This window comes from Pogona vitticeps, chromosome 2 (genome assembly GCF_051106095.1).
Source record: "Pogona vitticeps strain Pit_001003342236 chromosome 2, PviZW2.1, whole genome shotgun sequence".
Lineage (NCBI taxonomy): Eukaryota > Metazoa > Chordata > Lepidosauria > Squamata > Agamidae > Pogona > Pogona vitticeps.
In genome coordinates, this window is record NC_135784.1 from 841,888 (window position 1) to 859,810 (window position 17,923).

General features: G+C 48.8%; 2 protein-coding genes across 2 annotated transcripts in view; one reads left to right on the forward strand and one right to left on the reverse strand.

The window, feature by feature from the left end:
* LOC144587285 (uncharacterized) overlaps positions 1–17,923 on the reverse strand; it is a 69,881-nt gene that overhangs the window by 5,023 nt on the left and 46,935 nt on the right. The window lies entirely within an intron of this gene.
* LOC144587226 (uncharacterized) overlaps positions 11,456–17,923 on the forward strand; it is a 31,936-nt gene continuing 25,468 nt past the window's right edge. Inside the window, exons 1-2 of the mRNA XM_078387139.1 lie at positions 11,456–11,607; positions 12,619–12,749. The gene's annotated coding sequence lies outside the window, so the exon portion shown is untranslated. The remainder of the gene's footprint in view (positions 11,608–12,618; positions 12,750–17,923) is intronic.

Below are 17,923 nucleotides of genomic sequence, written 5' to 3' on the forward strand. Positions count from 1 at the left end.
TGATACTTGCTGTCCTTATTTGGACAGATTAATGAGAATTAATGAATTATCTGGAAAAGACCCTAATGCAGGGAAAAGCTGAAGGCCGCAGGAAAAGAGGAAGGTGAAATTCTCAAATTTTGTATCTGGTCTTAATATGGTAAATAGGAAAGCCAATGAGATTTGCATAAGCGGGGGAGTCAGGAAAGTTTTAAAGATCAGATCATACTTTCGCACTATTAAAGAGAGGGCCGGGTAGGTGGGGCTCGTCAGCCATGGAAGGCAGCCCATCTAGGAGAAGGAAAACTCCGATTTCAAACCTCCACTGCCTTGTGGCTATATCCACTCATGGAAAAGGCTTCAGGAGTTAACCTCGAGGCAAAATCTGGAGCTGGAGTCCCGAAGGCAGCATGTGTCGTTCTGCCAACTCCTGCAACATTGCTGGAACCAGTTGTATTGGCTCTTGCCTTTCCATTGGACCATTTCAGCAATGTGGAGAGGGGGGATCTGCTGCTTGGGTAACAGCCTATCCTCCATATTACCTTACCCGGGCTTCATGCTCCTGAGAGGACACTCCTCGATTCAGAGCATGTTACCATAGTCTCTCGAGACTGAAGGATGCCTATGCAGATATTTGGGCACATTAATGAGAAGGCAGGATTATCTGGAAAAGACCGTAATGCAGGGAAAAGCTGAAGGCCACAGGAAAAGAGGAAGGTCACGCAGGAGATGGAGTGACTCCTTTAAAGGGAGTCAAGCAGAGGCTGGAGCCTGCCAGAGCTGAGTGGGGCTGTTGAGGACAGAGAGAGCATTTTTGGAGGTCACCCGTCCAGAGGGACCCCGTTAAGTCAGAGGTGACTTGCCCCATAACAAAGACGCTGTGAGGAAGGGTCAGGAGGAAAAGGCAGCCACCAACCGTCACAAAACGTCTGGATGAATCAAAAGGGCTTAAAACCCTTTCCCAGGACCCCACAGCCTAGGAGGGGGACCCCCGTCCTCTCTGAACAAAGATCCATTCCATGCCAGGATTCATGAAGCCTAACATTACAGTGGTGCCTCATATTACGATGTTAATTCGTTCCAGCGAAATCGCTGTAGAACGAGAACATGGTAAAGCGAACTTTTAAAGCCCATAGAAATGCATTAAAACCTGTTTAATGCGATGGCAAAAAGTTTGTCGTAATGCAATTTCGTCATTAAACGGGGCACTCATCTTGCGAGGCACCACTGTATCAACATTTATGATGGTGGTGGTGGTGATGATGTAACCAAGTCCAATTGTTGTCCCACAGACTCCAGAGACCTGAATTCTCTTCTCAAACCCCCAATTGACGTGGTTGTAGATCCGGAGTAATAATCCAGCCACAGGTTTATTATTTGATGGTGCGTTTGTGGATCTGACTCCCCTCACTCCACACGCCTGGGATTGTGAGCTCGGCTTGTATAATCATCTTAAAATGGCAGGGCTGGAAGCGACCCTCTGGATCATGCAGCCCACCCCACCCCCTGTCAAGGAGTCAAAGTGGGGGAATCGAACTCGCAACCTCTGGCTCTGCAGCCACAGACCCAAAGGACTCTACTGTGCAGCCATTCTGGGTGTTATGAAATGATTTTATTCTCCCCTTTCTGTCTTTCTCTCCGCCCCCCTTTCCACAGTCCCATTTAAAAGGTAAAGGCTGCTTATCGAACTTACTTTGCTAACCGGATAAGCGAAGCGTCCAACCAGCAGGCGGAGTTATTCCGTATAGTGCGAGACCTATCCGGAAATGGTCTGGATGCTAGGCCTCCCCCTAGTTTTTCACCTGACCAGTTTGCAGTCTTTTTAAAATCTAAAGTGGAGGCCATCCGAAGGGACCTCTCTCCTTTTTTGAACACAGTGAGTTGAGAAGTCCAGCGCTCCGTCTTGCCCGGTAACCCTTTGTTACATACAGCACTGATGTTACCTGTCTGTCATGGGTTTGGAGGGAAAGTTCCATCCTATGGGGAGTGGAAGGCGGGACATCAGGAGGAGGGGCTGTACTGTATATATATGAGGAGAGCTGAAGAAGAAGCTGGAAGGAGAGCTGAGAGAAGAAGCTGGAGTGGGAGTCTGTGTGTCAGACAGGGTACTACTGTGTGTCAGTCAGTACCAACCTGATAGGTTCAGGTGTCTGTATGGTTAGCCAGAACTGATAGGTTCAGGGTCTGTGCTTTACTTTAAAGGTGTTCTGTGTGAACCAAACTGGTGTATGTATGATTGAGACTAAGCCACGTTACTGTATCTTATTCACTTGATCAGTTTATTTTCCCTGTGTGTTATTTAAATAAACCTTATTCCTTTATTTGTTAAAAATCCATCCCTGGTCTGTGTGACTTCTTATAGGGAATGGTTGGTGGCAGCTTAGTGAAACTGTGGCCTATCCCAGTAGGTCTGGGGTTGTCACATTGATTGGTGTCCAGCGTGTGGGATACGACTGGTCCAGTTGTCCAGTGGTCCAGCAAAGCCTTGGCAAGTGTGCCCAGAGCAAGGGGGGTCTAGTCAGGGACAATCTGAGAGCGCGTAGGTAATCTTCTAGGCTTACCTCACGGGGAGGTAGGCTAGTGGAAGAACGTGTAACCTCAGATTGGTGGGACTAGATTAGGGAGCTCTGAGGCAACCTGTTTTGGCGGGAAAAAGCTGAGGCAAAGCTGAGTGAAGTAGCAGTGATCTAGCCTGTCTGCTGAGAGGCCTAGCAGAGGGGGGTGGACTCTGGCTGGCAACAGTTGCAAGTTAGTGCTGAAAGAACAGCAGCAATCTATAGAAGGCTGGTTCTGAGGCAAAAGAAAAAAAAAGTGGTCGCTTTATTGTGAGGCTTGACTTTTGAAAGCAGCTTGTTCTGGGGGGGGATTATGCCCTTGACTCGAAGCCAAATGGCGGAAATGGGTGAAGTGAAAGAACCACAGGTCGACCAGGGTTCTGAGGAGGAATTTGGCTCAGTGCAGGAGGACAGCACGGGAGAACAGAACCCAGAACTCAAAAAAATGCTCATAGCCCAACAGCATGAACTGAGGATGAGGCAATTTGAAATGGAGGAAAGATTAGAGAGAGAAAGAATGCAGGAAAGGGAGAAACAAAGACAATTTGAATTGGACTTGGAGAGAGAGAAAATGGCGTTTGAGTTAAGAAAATTGGAACTGATGAATCAGAACAATAATAACAATAGGGATTCTGAGGTGGGCCAATTGTCTAAAACTGATCTGAAGAAATTCCCTGTGTACCACAAGGGAGATTGTCCTGAGGTGTTCTTTTCCCTAGTGGAAAGAGCGTTTGTGGACTTCTCAGTAAGGGAAACTGAGAAGATGACCATCATGTGATCTTTAATCAGTGGCAGCCTGGCAGAAGTCTATGCAGAGATGCCAGAGGAACTGCTAAAAGATTTCGCTGAGTTTAAAAAACTGGTGTTTGCCAGACATGGGATAAATGCGGAACAGCTGAGGCAAAGATTCAGGTCACTCACCAAGAAACCAGAGCAGACTTTTACCCAAGTGGGGGCCCAACTGGTGAGGCTGCTAGAGAAATGGCTATCTCAGGAGGGAACAGAGACCTTCCAGCAGCTCAAAGACCTGATAGCGCTGGAACAGTTTTATTCAGTCCTGCATGGGGAACTGAAGTTCCAGGTGAGGGAAAGGAAACCGAAATCTGTGGCCGAAGCGGCAGAGATCGCAGATTTTATTTCCCAAATAAGAAAGCCCTTAGGTGAGGGGAAATCTGTAGGTAAACCCAAAGAAACCTACAGCAAGTACTCTCAGGGACCAGGAAAAAACCAGCAAGTGGGAGGGGCCCATGGTGAAGGGAAGCCCTCAGACATGAAACCACAAAGACATCAGATTTTGGAGGGAAAACCAAAACCAGATGAGAAAGACTCAAAATACAGCAGAAAATGTTATTTCTGTCAAGGAAAGGGCCATCTAATCTCAGAGTGTGAGAAATTAAAGCAGCTAAAAGGAAATGTGCCTCATGATTTGAGTGGAACCAAGCCAAAAGCTGTGTTCTGTGTCCAGAAAGAGCAAAGCTCCTTGTCACTGAGGGAGCCTGTTGCCATGGCTACTCAATCTGGAACAGTTACATCTGCTGATCAGGCTGAGGAAAATGGTCCTCTTGTGGAGGTCAAGCGCTGCTTGCTAGTGAGAACAGATTCACAGTTGTTTGAAACCGCAGGGGTGGACGTAGGAATACTTGACCATCAGTATAGGGGGCTAAGGGATACTTGTTCCCAGGTGACCCTGTGCCATCCAGATATTATTCCTAGGGAGTATATAATCCCGAATGAGAGCCTAAAGGTGGCAGGGATTGAGGGACAGGTGATCTCGCTGCCAGTAGCTGAGGTACCTGTGAACTTTCAAGGCTGGAGGGGAGTTTGGCGGCTAGCGATTTCATCGACTCTGCCAGCAGCCGTGCTCGTGGGAAATGACCTGGCTGAACATGTGAAACGGGTGCTAGTGATTACACGCTCACAAGCCACCACGGGGACAGTTCAGGGGGGTACTGATGAGCCCGAGACGGAAGCAGAGGGGAGTTCAGAAGCTGTGGTGGAAACCTTAACCACAGACAGCCGATTTGGCCAAGAGCAAAAGGCAGACGCCACTCTCCAAAAGTGTTTTGAACAGGTGACAGACGCCCAGCTAACACCTGAAACCCCAGTGAGATTTCGAGAGGAAAAGGGAATTTTATATAGAGAGACCCTGAGGAATATCTCAAAAGGGGGAGATGGGATCAGAAGTCAGCTGGTGGTACCTGAAAAGTATCGCCCCATGATCTTACAAAGGGGGCACTCTGACATGTTTGCTGCGCACTTAGGGGTGAACAAAACACAACAGAGAATCACACAGAATTTTTACTGGCCTGAAATAGGAAAGCAGATCAAAGAGTTCTGTAAACAATGTGATGTGTGTCAGAGGCAGGGGAATAACCGTGACAGGACCAAAGCAAAGTTGTGCCCTTTGCCTGTGATTGACACTCCGTTCAAATGCATAGGGGTGGATATTGTGGGACCTTTGCCCAAGGCCACAAAGAGGGGGAACAGGTTCATTCTCACCATTGTGGACCATGCCACGAGGTACCCTGAAGCCATTCCCTTGACTAACATTGAAACTAACACAGTGGCAGATGCCTTGGTGGGGTATATGTCCAGGATGGGATTTGCCTCAGAAATAATCACAGATTTGGGCGCATCGTTTACATCGAAGCTCATGAAACGGTTATGGCAAATCTGTGGAATTAAACACAAGGAAACCACTGCCTATCACCCTGAAAGTAATGGGTTAACGGAGAAGTTCAATGGGACTCTAATGCGCATGATTAGGGCTTACTTGGCAGAGAATCCAAACAATTGGGACCAGAAGCTGCAATCCCTTTTGTTTGCTTATCGATCAGTGCCACAAGCCAGTACCGGGTTCAGTCCGTTTGAACTCTTGTTTGGGAGAAGGGTGAAAGGGCCCCTTGATTTGATCAAACAAAATTGGGAGCAGATCACCCAGGATGACCCACAAGATGTTGTGACATATATAGACACCTTAATGAATGACCTAAAGAGAAACCTAGAGCTAGCAGCAGAGACCCTGCAAGCTCAAAAGGTCAGAAAGAAAGCTTGGGATGACCAGGAAGGCAGGGAGAGGCACTTTAACCCAGGGGAGGAAGTGCTTTGGCCTAGGCTCTGCAAAGAGAGCAAGTGTCAGCTGGGTAGCCCAGAAATAAAATATTTGGGTCACATGGTAGGGGGAGGAGTGATCAAACCCCTAGAGGCCAAGATAGAAGCAGTTCGTGATTGGCCTAGACCCAACACCAAGAAAAAAGTCAAATCATTTCTTGGGTTGGTGGGCTACTACAGAAAGTTCATCCCGAGGTTTAGCGAGATTGCGGCTCCGCTGACCGATCTGACGAGGAAGAAGACTGATGACCGCATCCCGTGGACCAGCGACTGTGAGGAGGCGTTCCAGAGGTTGAAGGAGGCCCTCATCAACTATCCAGTGCTGCGTGCTCCAGACTTCGACCGGGAGTTCATCATCTACACCGATGCGTCTAACAGCGGGGTAGGAGCAGTTCTTTGCCAGGAGGATGAAAATGGTGACCAGCATCCAGTGTCCTACCTGAGTAGGAAACTCCAGAAAGGTGAGAGACATTTGGCAACCGTGGAAAAGGAGTGCCTGGCCATAGTCTACGCGATCCAGAAGGCCAAGCCTTACATCTGGGGAAGACATTTTATTCTGTGCACTGACCATTCACCACTGCAATGGTTAAAGACAATGAAAACCCACAATAGTAAACTTATGAGGTGGGCTTTAAACCTGCAAGACTATGACTTTGAAGTGAAGGTGGTCAGAGGGTCAGTGAACTGTGTTGCTGACGCCTTGTCAAGAAGACCCGAAGAATGAAGACGGCGAAAGAAACATGGACTATGTATATATTTTGGTGACCAAAGGTTAAATGTACATGTTTATTAAACATGCCTGGTTTGTATGAATAAAGGTAACTTGATGTATTGTAAATGGTAAATGTTTAAATGCCTAATTGATATGTTTATCCTAAAGTAAGTATGGTATTGTATGTTATTGTATAACTGTTTTTGTATGTTTTGGATCCAGGTTGTTTTTTGGAGAAAAGCACTTTAGCTTTCCCCCTACAAAACAACTTATAAAGAGGGGAGGTGTTACATACAGCACTGATGTTACCTGTCTGTCATGGGTTTGGAGGGAAAGTTCCATCCTATGGGGAGTGGAAGGCGGGACATCAGGAGGAGGGGCTGTACTGTATATATATGAGGAGAGCTGAAGAAGAAGCTGGAAGGAGAGCTGAGAGAAGAAGCTGGAGTGGGAGTCTGTGTGTCAGACAGGGTACTACTGTGTGTCAGTCAGTACCAACCTGATAGGTTCAGGTGTCTGTATGGTTAGCCAGAACTGATAGGTTCAGGGTCTGTGCTTTACTTTAAAGGTGTTCTGTGTGAACCAAACTGGTGTATGTATGATTGAGACTAAGCCACGTTACTGTATCTTATTCACTTGATCAGTTTATTTTCCCTGTGTGTTATTTAAATAAACCTTATTCCTTTATTTGTTAAAAATCCATCCCTGGTCTGTGTGACTTCTTATAGGGAATGGTTGGTGGCAGCTTAGTGAAACTGTGGCCTATCCCAGTAGGTCTGGGGTTGTCACACCCTTGACTCCTTTCAACAAGTCACGCCTGATTCTGTGGCCAGAGTGCTTGACCGCTGTCGAGCCACCACCTCCTCCTTGGACCCTTGCCCGGCCTTGCTAATCAAGGCAGCCAGGCCGATAACAACAGAATGGGCCACTGCAATAATAAATGGGACTTTACCTTTTTATTTTTACTGCTGTTCTTGTTTGATTATTATGTATTTGTGTATGTTTTATTATTTGATTTTATATTTGGAAGCCGCCTAGAGTGGTCCGGTGGGCCAGATAGGCGGGGTATAAAATAAAAAAATAAATAAATAAATTGAGGGCAGGTTTCCCTCTGCCCTCAAGGAGACATTCATTAGCCCCATAAGAAAGAAACCTAATTTGGCGGCAGACGAAATTGGCAATTATAGGCCCGTCACCAATAAAGTGGAGGCCATCCGACGGGACCTCTCTCCTTTTTTGAACACAGTGAGTTGAGATGTCCAGCGCTCCGTCTTGCCCGGTTACCCTTGACTCCTTTCAACAAGTTACGCCTGATTCTGTGGCCAGAGTGCTTGATCGCTGTCGAGCCACCACCTCCTCCTTGGACCCTTGACCAACAGAATGGGCCACAGTAATAATAAATGGATCTTTCCTTGAGGACAGGTTTCCATCTGCCCTCAAGGAGACACTCATTAGGCCCATAAGAAAGCAACCAAATTTGGCGGCGGATGAAATTGGCAATTATAAGCCCATTGCTAATGTTTCTTTCATGAGCAAAGTGGTTGAGAGGGTGGTGGCTGACCAGCTAAGGCACATCTGGATGAAACAGATGCCCTGGATCCGTTCCAGTCGGGCTTCAGGCCGTGCCACGGTACAGAGACAGCATTGGTCGCCCTGTACGATGACTTGTTGAGGGAGGCCAACAGGGGTAAAATATCTCCTTTGGTCCTCGACATCTCGGCGGCCTTTGATACCGTCGACCACGACATGCTCCTGTTGAGGCTCTCTGAGTTGGGTATCACTGGCTTGGCTCTGGCCTGGTTCCAATCCTTCTTGGAGGACCGCCCCCAGAGAGTGCAGCGTGGGGAGAGTAATTCGGCCTCGTGGAGTCTCAAATGTGGGGTTCCACAGGGGTCGACTATTTCCCCAATGCTGTTTAACATCGATATGAGGCCGCTGAGTGGGGTCATCAGGGGGTGTGGAGCATCGTGTCATCAATACGCTGATGACACCCAGCTCTACATCTACTTTTCACCAACTGCAGGTGATGCTGTCCTGTCCCTCCAGCGCTGCCTGGGGGCCGTACGGCAATGCATGCAGGAGAACGGGCTAAGGCTGAACCTGGACAAGACGGAAGTTCTGAGGGTGGGTGGCCCTGTGGATGGTGGTTTGGGAAACTCCCTCATGTTTGAGGGGGTGGCCCTGGCCGCAAAGAGTGGGGTCTGCAGCCTGGAAGTACACCTGGACCCGACGCTCACCATGAAAACGCAGGTGGCATCGGTAGTCCCCTCCGCCTTTTTCCACCTTTGGCGGATTGCCTGGCTGCGACCTTACATAGACATGGGGATGCTCACTACCTTAGTGCACACGCTCGTAATCTCTAGATTATACTACTGTAACGCACTCTACGTGGGGCTCCCTTTGAAGCTGATGCGGAAACTTCAGGTGGTGCAGAATGCGGCCGCCAGACTCCTCACTGGAGTGGGAAAATGCCAACATATCTTTCCTACTCTGGCCATGCTGCACTGGCTGCCCATCCGTTTCCGCATTGACTTCAAAGTGTTAATGCTTACATATAAGGCCCTAAACGGTTTAGGACCTCGATACTTGACGGAACGCCTTCTTCCACCTAGATCTACTCGGATCACCCACATGAGCCAGGAGGTGAGGCTGAGGAGCCTGACGCCGAGGGAGGCCTGGAAAGAAAGGACACGAAACCGGGCCTTCTCGGCAGTGGCTCCTCGCCTCTGGAACAATCTTCGTCCTGAGATCCGTGCGGCCCCCACTTTGGACACTTTTAAAAGTCATTTAAAAACATGGCTTTACATTCAGGCCTTCCCTCCAGTTAATATCTGACTTTTCTGTTTATTCTCTCCTTATGTATTTTCTATTCTATTATTGTATTCTGTTTATTACAGTATGATTTATGTAATTGTTTGTGTTTTTTATATTATTTTACAGTATTTACTATATTGGAAGCCACCTAGAGTGGTCTTTTAGACCAGATGGGGGGGGGTATAAATCAAATAATAAATAAATAAATAAATAAATAAATAAATAAATAAATAAATAAATAAATAAATAAATAAATAAATAAATAAATAAAACCAAAGGGGGGTGATACCTCTGGGGCTCCCCCTCTCCCCAGCCTTGCACTTCCCTCATCCCCCCATATGGGCTCCCATGCCCAGCGCACCCGCCCCATAAATGGCCGCACACTCCTCTGACACAATGTTGCGCCTGTTGCCAAAGGTACCCCAGCTTGAGGCAGGTTGGGGGTGGTGACGTCTCATCATCTCCTCCCCCTCCTTCCTCCCCATCATCTCCTCCTGCTCCGGAGCGTCTCTGAGAGCCAGAATCGTGGCCTTTAACCCTTGAGTCCCCACCTGTCTGTATCTAGCGGCAGCATCAGTAGTCCCAAAGCTCAGCCCCCTCCCCAAAATGTGGGGAGGCTCTTCCTGCCCATAGCTTTCCTGGGCTGCCCAGTGTCTGGCGGGCTGTGTGTGCGTGCGTGCATGAAGGAGATGGGGTGTTGGGCAAAGTTTTCCTCCCCCCGCTCAACAATCATTCTCCTTCCACCCTCCTTTCCCAGTTTCTCTGATGCTCTCCTGTTTCTTGCCTAAGGCAAGGGGACCTATTTATTTATTTATTTATTTATTTGATTTATATCCCGCTCATCTGGTCAAATCGACCACTCTGAGCGGCTATATTATTATTATTATTATTATTATTATTATTATTATTATTATTATTATTATTATTATTATTATTATTATTATTATTATTATTATTATTATTATTATTATTGTACAACAACAGCAACAACAGCAACAACAGCAACAGCAACAAATAACTTGGGGGGGCTTCAGAAAGCAGGAGGGGGAAGAGACTTCCCTGTCCTGCACCCCTCCCTCCTTGAATGTGGCTTTTCTTCCCCTCTCCCCCATCGGAAAAAGAGGGAGCTCTGGTGAGTGGCCACCTGCCTTTTTTGGGGGGGGGGTCAAGGTGCTGAGTTGGAGAGGATTTGGAAGGGTGGGGAGAGGTTTCCGGGTGGCCGCGAAGGGGCAAGCCCCCCCCAGATCAGGCGCACTATTGGGAACACCACCCGTGCCTTCTCACCACCCAGCGGGGTTTTGAGAACTTCGGTGGCCCTGATCCGTCTCCTCCTTCTGGCTTCTCGCCTCTCATGCCCATTAGGGCCGGACCTCAGTCCTTCCATTGCCCTCTGGATGAGGGAATCCCTAAAAGGGGGGGAGGGTTTGACCTTGGACCCCTTTGGCATCCATCCTGCCACTTCCATGCCTTCCGCTCTTGGGAGGTCAAAGGGCAGCAGACCCCATGTGGGGGGCTCTCGGTGGGATGGGCCCCCATGAAGGTTGGCCTGCGGTTGGGGGTGCGGCTGTGAGGGTGGTGGTTTAAGATTTGAACCCAGGCCCTGCTGGCCTCTGGTTCCAGGCAGGGGGAGCTGGCGTGGCTCTCCCTCCCTCCCTCATCATCCTCCATATTCTATTGACCCAGACATTGTGGGAAAGGGATGCTGAAGCGAGTGGGCGTCTTGGAGCAGGCAGAGGGAACCATCATCCTCATCCTCATCCTGGAGGCCTCGGCCGTCCTGGTCCCTGTCAAAAATGCCCCCGGGAATCTGTCCCCCTGGGCTCGATCCACGGAGCGTCCCTTGCGCGGAGAGTGATGTGAGCGAGGGACCCTTTTGTGAGACCCCCCCCCCGAAACCCTGCAGCCCCCCCCTCCTGTCCCTCCCTCCCCCCCTCAGGACGTTTCATAACAACGCCTCCCCCCCACAAACACACCGCATGGTTGCCTCTGTGTATTTGAACCCCCCCCCCGCTCCCCACCCCGCCTGTTCTCCCTTCCGCCCCCCCCTCCGTGCCTAGAAATGGTCACTCTCTCCCCCCCCCCCACAGAGGAAGGTCGGGGATGGGGTTTGGGGTTCTGACCTCTTCCTCCACACACACAGACCCCCCCTCTTTCCTTTCTGCAGGTTCCCCCCCTCCCCTCCTCCTCCTCCTCCTCCGCCCCCCCTCCCTCTATTCATGAGAAACCCTTTGGGGGGGTTGGGAGGGGGAGGGAACCTAGAGCTACGAAAAAAGGAGAGAAGGAGCTCCTCCCCTTTCCCCCCCCGCCTTTCTCCAAACCGGAAGCGGAAGCGGAGGGAGGCTCCTTCTGTCCCCTCCTGTCTCTATGGTCTCCTGGGGAGGGCGCGTTCCGAAGGGGTCTCCTCGGGAGTTTCCCCGCCTCGGGACCTGCAAGGAGGTGAGCCATGGCGGGGGGGGGAGTTGTGGTTTGCAAAATATTGCGGGAGGGGGGAGGGGCAATTCCCTCTTCCACGCCCCCCCCCGGGAAGAGAGAGAAGGGGGGAGGGGGGGCTTCTCCTTTCCACCCGGATTGCAAAAAAGGCACCCCCTCCCTCCGCTTTGTGTGACTCCCCCCTCCTTCCTCTCCCCTCCCCCCACAAAAGGGGTTCCCCCCCCAAGTCCAAACTCCCCCCCCTTCTGCAAAACTATAAAAAAGGGGTTTTAAGGCTGCAACGCCCTGGATGGGAAACGGGGGGGGGGCTCTGCAGGAGGAAGAGGAAGGTGGGGGGGCAGAGAGAGAGAGATGGTCAGGAAGGGGGGTAGAAAGGGGGGGCCGATGCAGAGAAAGTGGGGGGGTCAACAGGGAGGGAGGGGGACAAGGCAGGCAACCTGCCAAAGACACACAAAAACACACAGAGACACACATACAAAACACAGCCCGTCCTTCAGGGAAGTGGCTCTTCTTCGGGGGGGGGGGCATCCAGGGGAGAGGAGGGCAAAACAAAAACTAAGAGGGGGGGACGGAAATCCACTTAATCAAGAGCCCCCCCCTTTTGATCGCTCCCCACCCACTTGGGGGGGCATCCTCTGTGAATCAACACCAAGGAAAACCCAAAAGGAGCTTCTCTTCCTTAAATTCTCCTCAAGAGGCAGAACAACAAGATTCTTTCTCTGCGAAACCCGAGATTTCAACTGCAATGGGACGGTTCGGGAGGTTTTCCTTCCATGGCTCTTCAAGGAGGGAATCCAGGAGAGAGGAGGAGAAAAATTAAAAAAATAAAAAGGGGAACTACAACTGCAATGGGAGGCCATGAATCGAATCAATTTCTTTTCTTTCTTTTTTTACATTCAAGGAATTGCTCTCTCTGGGCTTGCCAGTTCCCCCTTTCAGATTTTGGGGTGTGTCTCTTCTGTCCCAACCTGCAGAGAGAATATTTTCTACCCTTTTTCTCATGGTTTCCCCTTTCAGCTGCTGCTGTTCTTTCAGGAGCTGACTTCGTACTTCCTCAGGGGAAAACGGGATCTTCTGCATCCAGGCCAGAGAGCTCCGCCCGCGGGTGTCCTCCATGAGATTTCTGGAAAACAAGAAGCTCTCTCCAGGTGAGGGTTTTTGGCCTCCTGGGTATAAACGTGAGGAAAACAAACAAGTGGGTCCCTTATAGATATCTGCAGTGTGTCCACCTCCCCTTGATGACCTTCCTGTAGGATTCCCCCCACACTGTCTGGAAGAAAGTGTATTCCAACTTCCTTGTCTTAATGATATATTTAGGTTACCAAGCAGGGCCCAGATGTATGGACTTCAGCCTCCGTTTCCCTGCTGCGTTTTATGTTTCGACTATTTTGGAGTGCTCCAATCCGGGGGGCATTCAAGAAAAACTTAGATCCTCACCTGGCAGATCTGCTTGGACTCTATTCCTGCCTTGAGCAGAGGGGGTTGGACTTGATGGCCTCATGGGCCCCTTCCAACTTCACATTTCCATCATTCTATGGTTCCATCTTGTGTTTGGCCCCTGGGCAGCATTCCTAAATGGGCCCCCTGCTAGTTGGAAGGTGAGGGGCTGGAACGTGTGAAATATATAGGCCTTTGACAGTCCATAATACATCACTAGAATCTACCATCGACAGACAACCACTAGTACTGCAGATTTCAGATGTGAGATGCGCTTTCCAGAATATTCGAAAGGCAGCTGGACCAGATGGAATCATGGGACGAGTTGTTAGGGGCTGTGCTGCAGAATTAGCTGGAGTTTTTACGGATATTTTCAATCTATCCTTGTTGCAGTGTTCTGTCCCCACTTGCCTGAAGACATCTATTATAGTGCCAGTCCCCAAGCAGTCAGCTGTGGTATCTCCCAATGATTATAAACCAGTAGCTTTAACATCTGTTATTATGAAATGTTTTGAGAGATTGGTGCTGGATTACATTAAGGCTAGTCTTCCACCTTCTTTGGATCCATGGCAATTTGCATACAGGAGAAATAGATCTACTGATGATGCTGTGTCCATCGTACTCCATACTGTATTGAGCCACTTAGAACAACAGGGAACTTATGCGAGGCTGTTGTTTGTGGATTATAGCTCTGCTTTTAGCACCATTCTACCAAATAGGTTGTTTTTAAAAATGATCAACCTGGGATTACCTCAGGAGATCTGCATGTGGATAAAGGATTTTCTGACAGATAGGCCACAGTCAGTAAGGATGGGATCCCACCATTCTTCTACCCTGGTACTAAGTACAGGAGCTCCCCAGGGCTGCGTGCTAAGTCCCTTCCTTTATTCCCTGTACACACATGATTGCACCCCACTGTGTAACACCAATGCAATTATTAAATTTGCGGATGATATGACAGTGGTGGGATTCATAAAGAAGAACAATGAGTCTGCTTATAGAAAGGAAGTACAAAGATTGATACTATGGTGTAAAGAAAATCATCTCACACTTAACATCAAAAAAACTAAAGAACTCATAATTGATTTTAGGAGGAAGAGAAATGTACATTTACCACTGTACATAAACGGTGAGGAAGTGGAGAGAGTTGGTAGTTTTAAATTTCTGGGTACTTACATCTCAGAGGACCTCTCATGGACTATAAATGCTGACATACTAGTGAAGAAGGCACAGAAGAGGCTGTATTTCCTGAGAATGCTTGGGAAGTTAAATTTATCACAGCATTTGCTTCTGTCCTACTATCGTAGCACCATTGAGAGTGTCCTAACCTATGGCATTCTGGCATGGTTTGGGAGTAGCTCTGTAGCGGACAAAAAAGCTCTACAGAGAACCATTAAAATTGCCCAGAATATCATCGGGCTCCAGCTACCAACCCTGGATGACATCTTCACATCCCGCTGTCTGAGGAAGTCACACAGCATCCTGAGAGACTCTTCCCATCCTGCTTATAACTTTTTTGAACTGTTACCGTCTGGCAGAAGATATAGAACAATTAAGACTCAGACCACACGTTTTCTAAATAGTTTTTATCCTAGAGCTATAATTGCAATTAATAATGAGCTTAAAGACCACCAGTAATGAATAATTAGTTGGACTGTGTTACTTGGCCTGCGGTGTAGATGTTTGTATTTTTAGTGGGGGACTTTTAGTGGGTGGGGAGTAGTTTGGGGAATGTTACGTATGTGTATGCATGTGTCTGGTCTCTAAGTGTCTGTGAATTTCGTTGTATGGGCATTATTATTATTATTATTATTATTATTATTATTATTATTATTATTATTATTATTATTATTATTATTATTATTATTATTATTATTATTATTATTATTATTTGACTTAATACAAAGGTCAAGAGAGAATTAATATAGGAAATAACATGTAGAATAAGATTTTCTACTCCAAGACCAGGAATGAAACTACTTTCGGCCATATCCAGGTATCGCTCCCCACTTTTTAAATTCTGACAATTGAAACAATGCTGAATTTAAATATGCTTCTCTTTGTAAAGCCATTTCTGGGCTTGGAGGTGAATGAAAAGCAACACACAAAGGCAAAAGTCTAGATAGAACACATACAAATAATCCCCAAATAATAAGAACCACAATTCCAATTACAACGTATCGTAGGGTGGAGAAATCCAGCATCCATGGAGCTATCCAAGCCCAATCCCATGAACCTGAATTCAACCCTTTTATCCCTATCCTTACGATTCCTGCCAATCAACTCTGCTAACAGATCATGATCCCATACTGGTCTGGGTTTTCCTCTGAGGAGACCTCCCCCCCAACTTTCTCCTGAATCCTGGAGGCTTCGGTGGCTGTGGGGAAAGGAAAAGGAAGGAGAGAAGGGAAACTGGCTCTCCCCCCTCCTCCCTCTCCCCCCCCCACAAGGGGTTCCCCCAAAGTCCAGACTCACCCCTTCTGCAAACCTGGGAAAAGGGGTCTTAAGGCTGCAACACCTTGGGTGGGAAGCGGGTGGGGTATCTCCAGGAGGAAGAGGTGTGGGGGCAGGGAGAGAGAGAGAGATGGGCAGGAGGGGGAGGCAGAAAAGAGAGGCCAAGGCAGAGAAAATGGGGAGGTGAAGGTGGAGACGGCAGCCTGGGAGGGAGGAGAGAGGAAACATCAGGAGGGGGGGGATATAGAATTAGGTGTGGGTTTTTTTTTTGTACACCTGAATTATCCAACTCACACTTACCTTTTCGGAGAAAAAACCTTGTATGTGCCTTTCTTGTGCCTTTCTTGTGCCTTTCTTTGTTGTTTTCTTATGATTATTTGATGGAGCCGGTGATGGTATTAAATATTTAAGCCTAGAACAAATAGTTTGAAATGCATCCAGCACATTCTTAATGGTTGACCAAGGGGAGCATATCTGACTTCCTAGCATATGAGCTTCTTCTGAAGTCTAGAATAAGTTGTGTGGTGCCCAAGCCTGCCTAAGGAGCGCCTAGCACTCAGTCAGAGAGCGCCATGGACTGCTTTGTTGTTCTTTAGTCGTTTAGTCATGTCCGACTCTTCGTGACCCCATGGACCAGAGCGCGCCAGGCCCTCCTGTCTTCCACTCCCTCCCAGAGTTGTATCAAATTCATGTTGGTTGCTTCGCAGACACTATCCATCCATCTCGTCCTCTGTCGTCCCTTTCTCCTCTTTCCTTCACACTTTCCCAACATTAAGGTCTTTTCCAAGGAGTCTTCTCTTCTCGTAAGATGGCTAAAGTACTGGAGCCTCAGCTTTAGGATCTGTCCTTCCATTGAGCACTCCGGATTGATTTCCTTCAGAATGGATAGGTTCGTTCTCCTTGCAGTCCAGATGCTGTCGAGGTTGTTCATCATTTTCCTTCCAAGAAGCAGGCATCTTTTAATTTCGGGGCTGCTGTCACCATCTGCAGTGATCATGGAGCCCAAGAAAGTAAACTCTGTCACTGCCTCCATATCTTCCACTTCTATTTGCCAGGAGATGATGGGACCCTGCCCCCATATTTTTTAATAATAAAATAATAATGATACAAAAATCTAAAGAACTGAGAGCTGAGAGTCTGGGGAGGGGGGAGAGCCTCGTTCCTTCCTCTCCTTCCCTTTCTTTTCTCCACAGTCACCGAGGCCTCCAGGATTCAGGAGAAAGTCGGGGGGGAGAGGAAGGTCTCCTCAGAGGAATCTTGAGAATCCCCTGGACTGCAAGGACAACAAACCTATCAATTCTAGAGGAAATCAAGCCTGAGTGCTCACTGGAAGGACGGATCCTGAAGCTGAGGCTCCAGTACTTTGGCCATCTCATGAGAAGAGAAGACTCCCTGGAAAAGACCCTGATGTTAGGAAAGTGTGAAGGCAAGAGGAGAAGGGGACGACCGAGGACGAGATGGCTGGACAGTGTCTGCGAAGCTACCAACATGAATCTGACCCAACTCCGGGAGGCAGTGGAAGATAGAAGGGCCTGGCGTGCTCTGGTCCATGGGGTCACGAAGAATCGGACATGACATAATGACTAAACAAGTATTGGGAGATTTGAAAATAGAAGTAGGAGTTTGGGTAAAATCGTCGGACACAATGAACAAACGGCCTCTTCCTTATAACCCCTTATAACCTTATAACAGAGACAGACCCCCCTATTTCCTTTCTGCAGGTTCCCCCCTCTCCGCCCCCCTCCCTCCCTTCATTCATGAAAAACCCTTGGGGGGGTTGGGAGGGGGCAACCTAGAGCTACGAAAGAGGAGAGAAGGAGCTCCTCCCCCTTTCTACCCCGCCTTTCCCCAAACCGGAAGCGGTGGGAGCCCCCCCCGTCTGTCCCCTCCCGTCTCTATGGTCTCTGTGCTGAAGGGGTCTCCTCGAGAGTTTCCCCGGCCCCGGGACCTGCAAGGAGGTGAGTCCATGCGGGGCGGGGGGGTTGTTGTGGTTTACAAAATATTGCCCGGAGGGGGGAGTCTCCTTATTGGGGATCTTGGGGGGGGGCGGCGGAATGGGAGGAGGTCGGGTATTTATCCAAACTCTGCCAGATTCTCCATCCTGGTCTTCATCATCTTTCTCATCATCTTCTTCTTCTTGGAGAGATCAGCCTCCGCGGCAGACTCAAGTCCTTCCCTTCCAGCCAAGCCCTTCCATATCCAACCCCCCACCCCGAAATTTCCTCTCTCCTCCCCCCAAAGGTTGTAGCCTCCGTCTTTGCCGCCCCACTTTCTCTGCCTCTGCCCCCTTTTCTGTCCCCCCCACCTTCCTCTTCCTCCTTTCAAGCCCCCCCGCTTCCCACCTAGGGAATCAGAGCCTTAAAACCCCTTTTCCCCACTTTTTCAGAAAGGGGGGGGTCTCGGCAGGGAGAACCTCGTTCCTTCCTTTTCT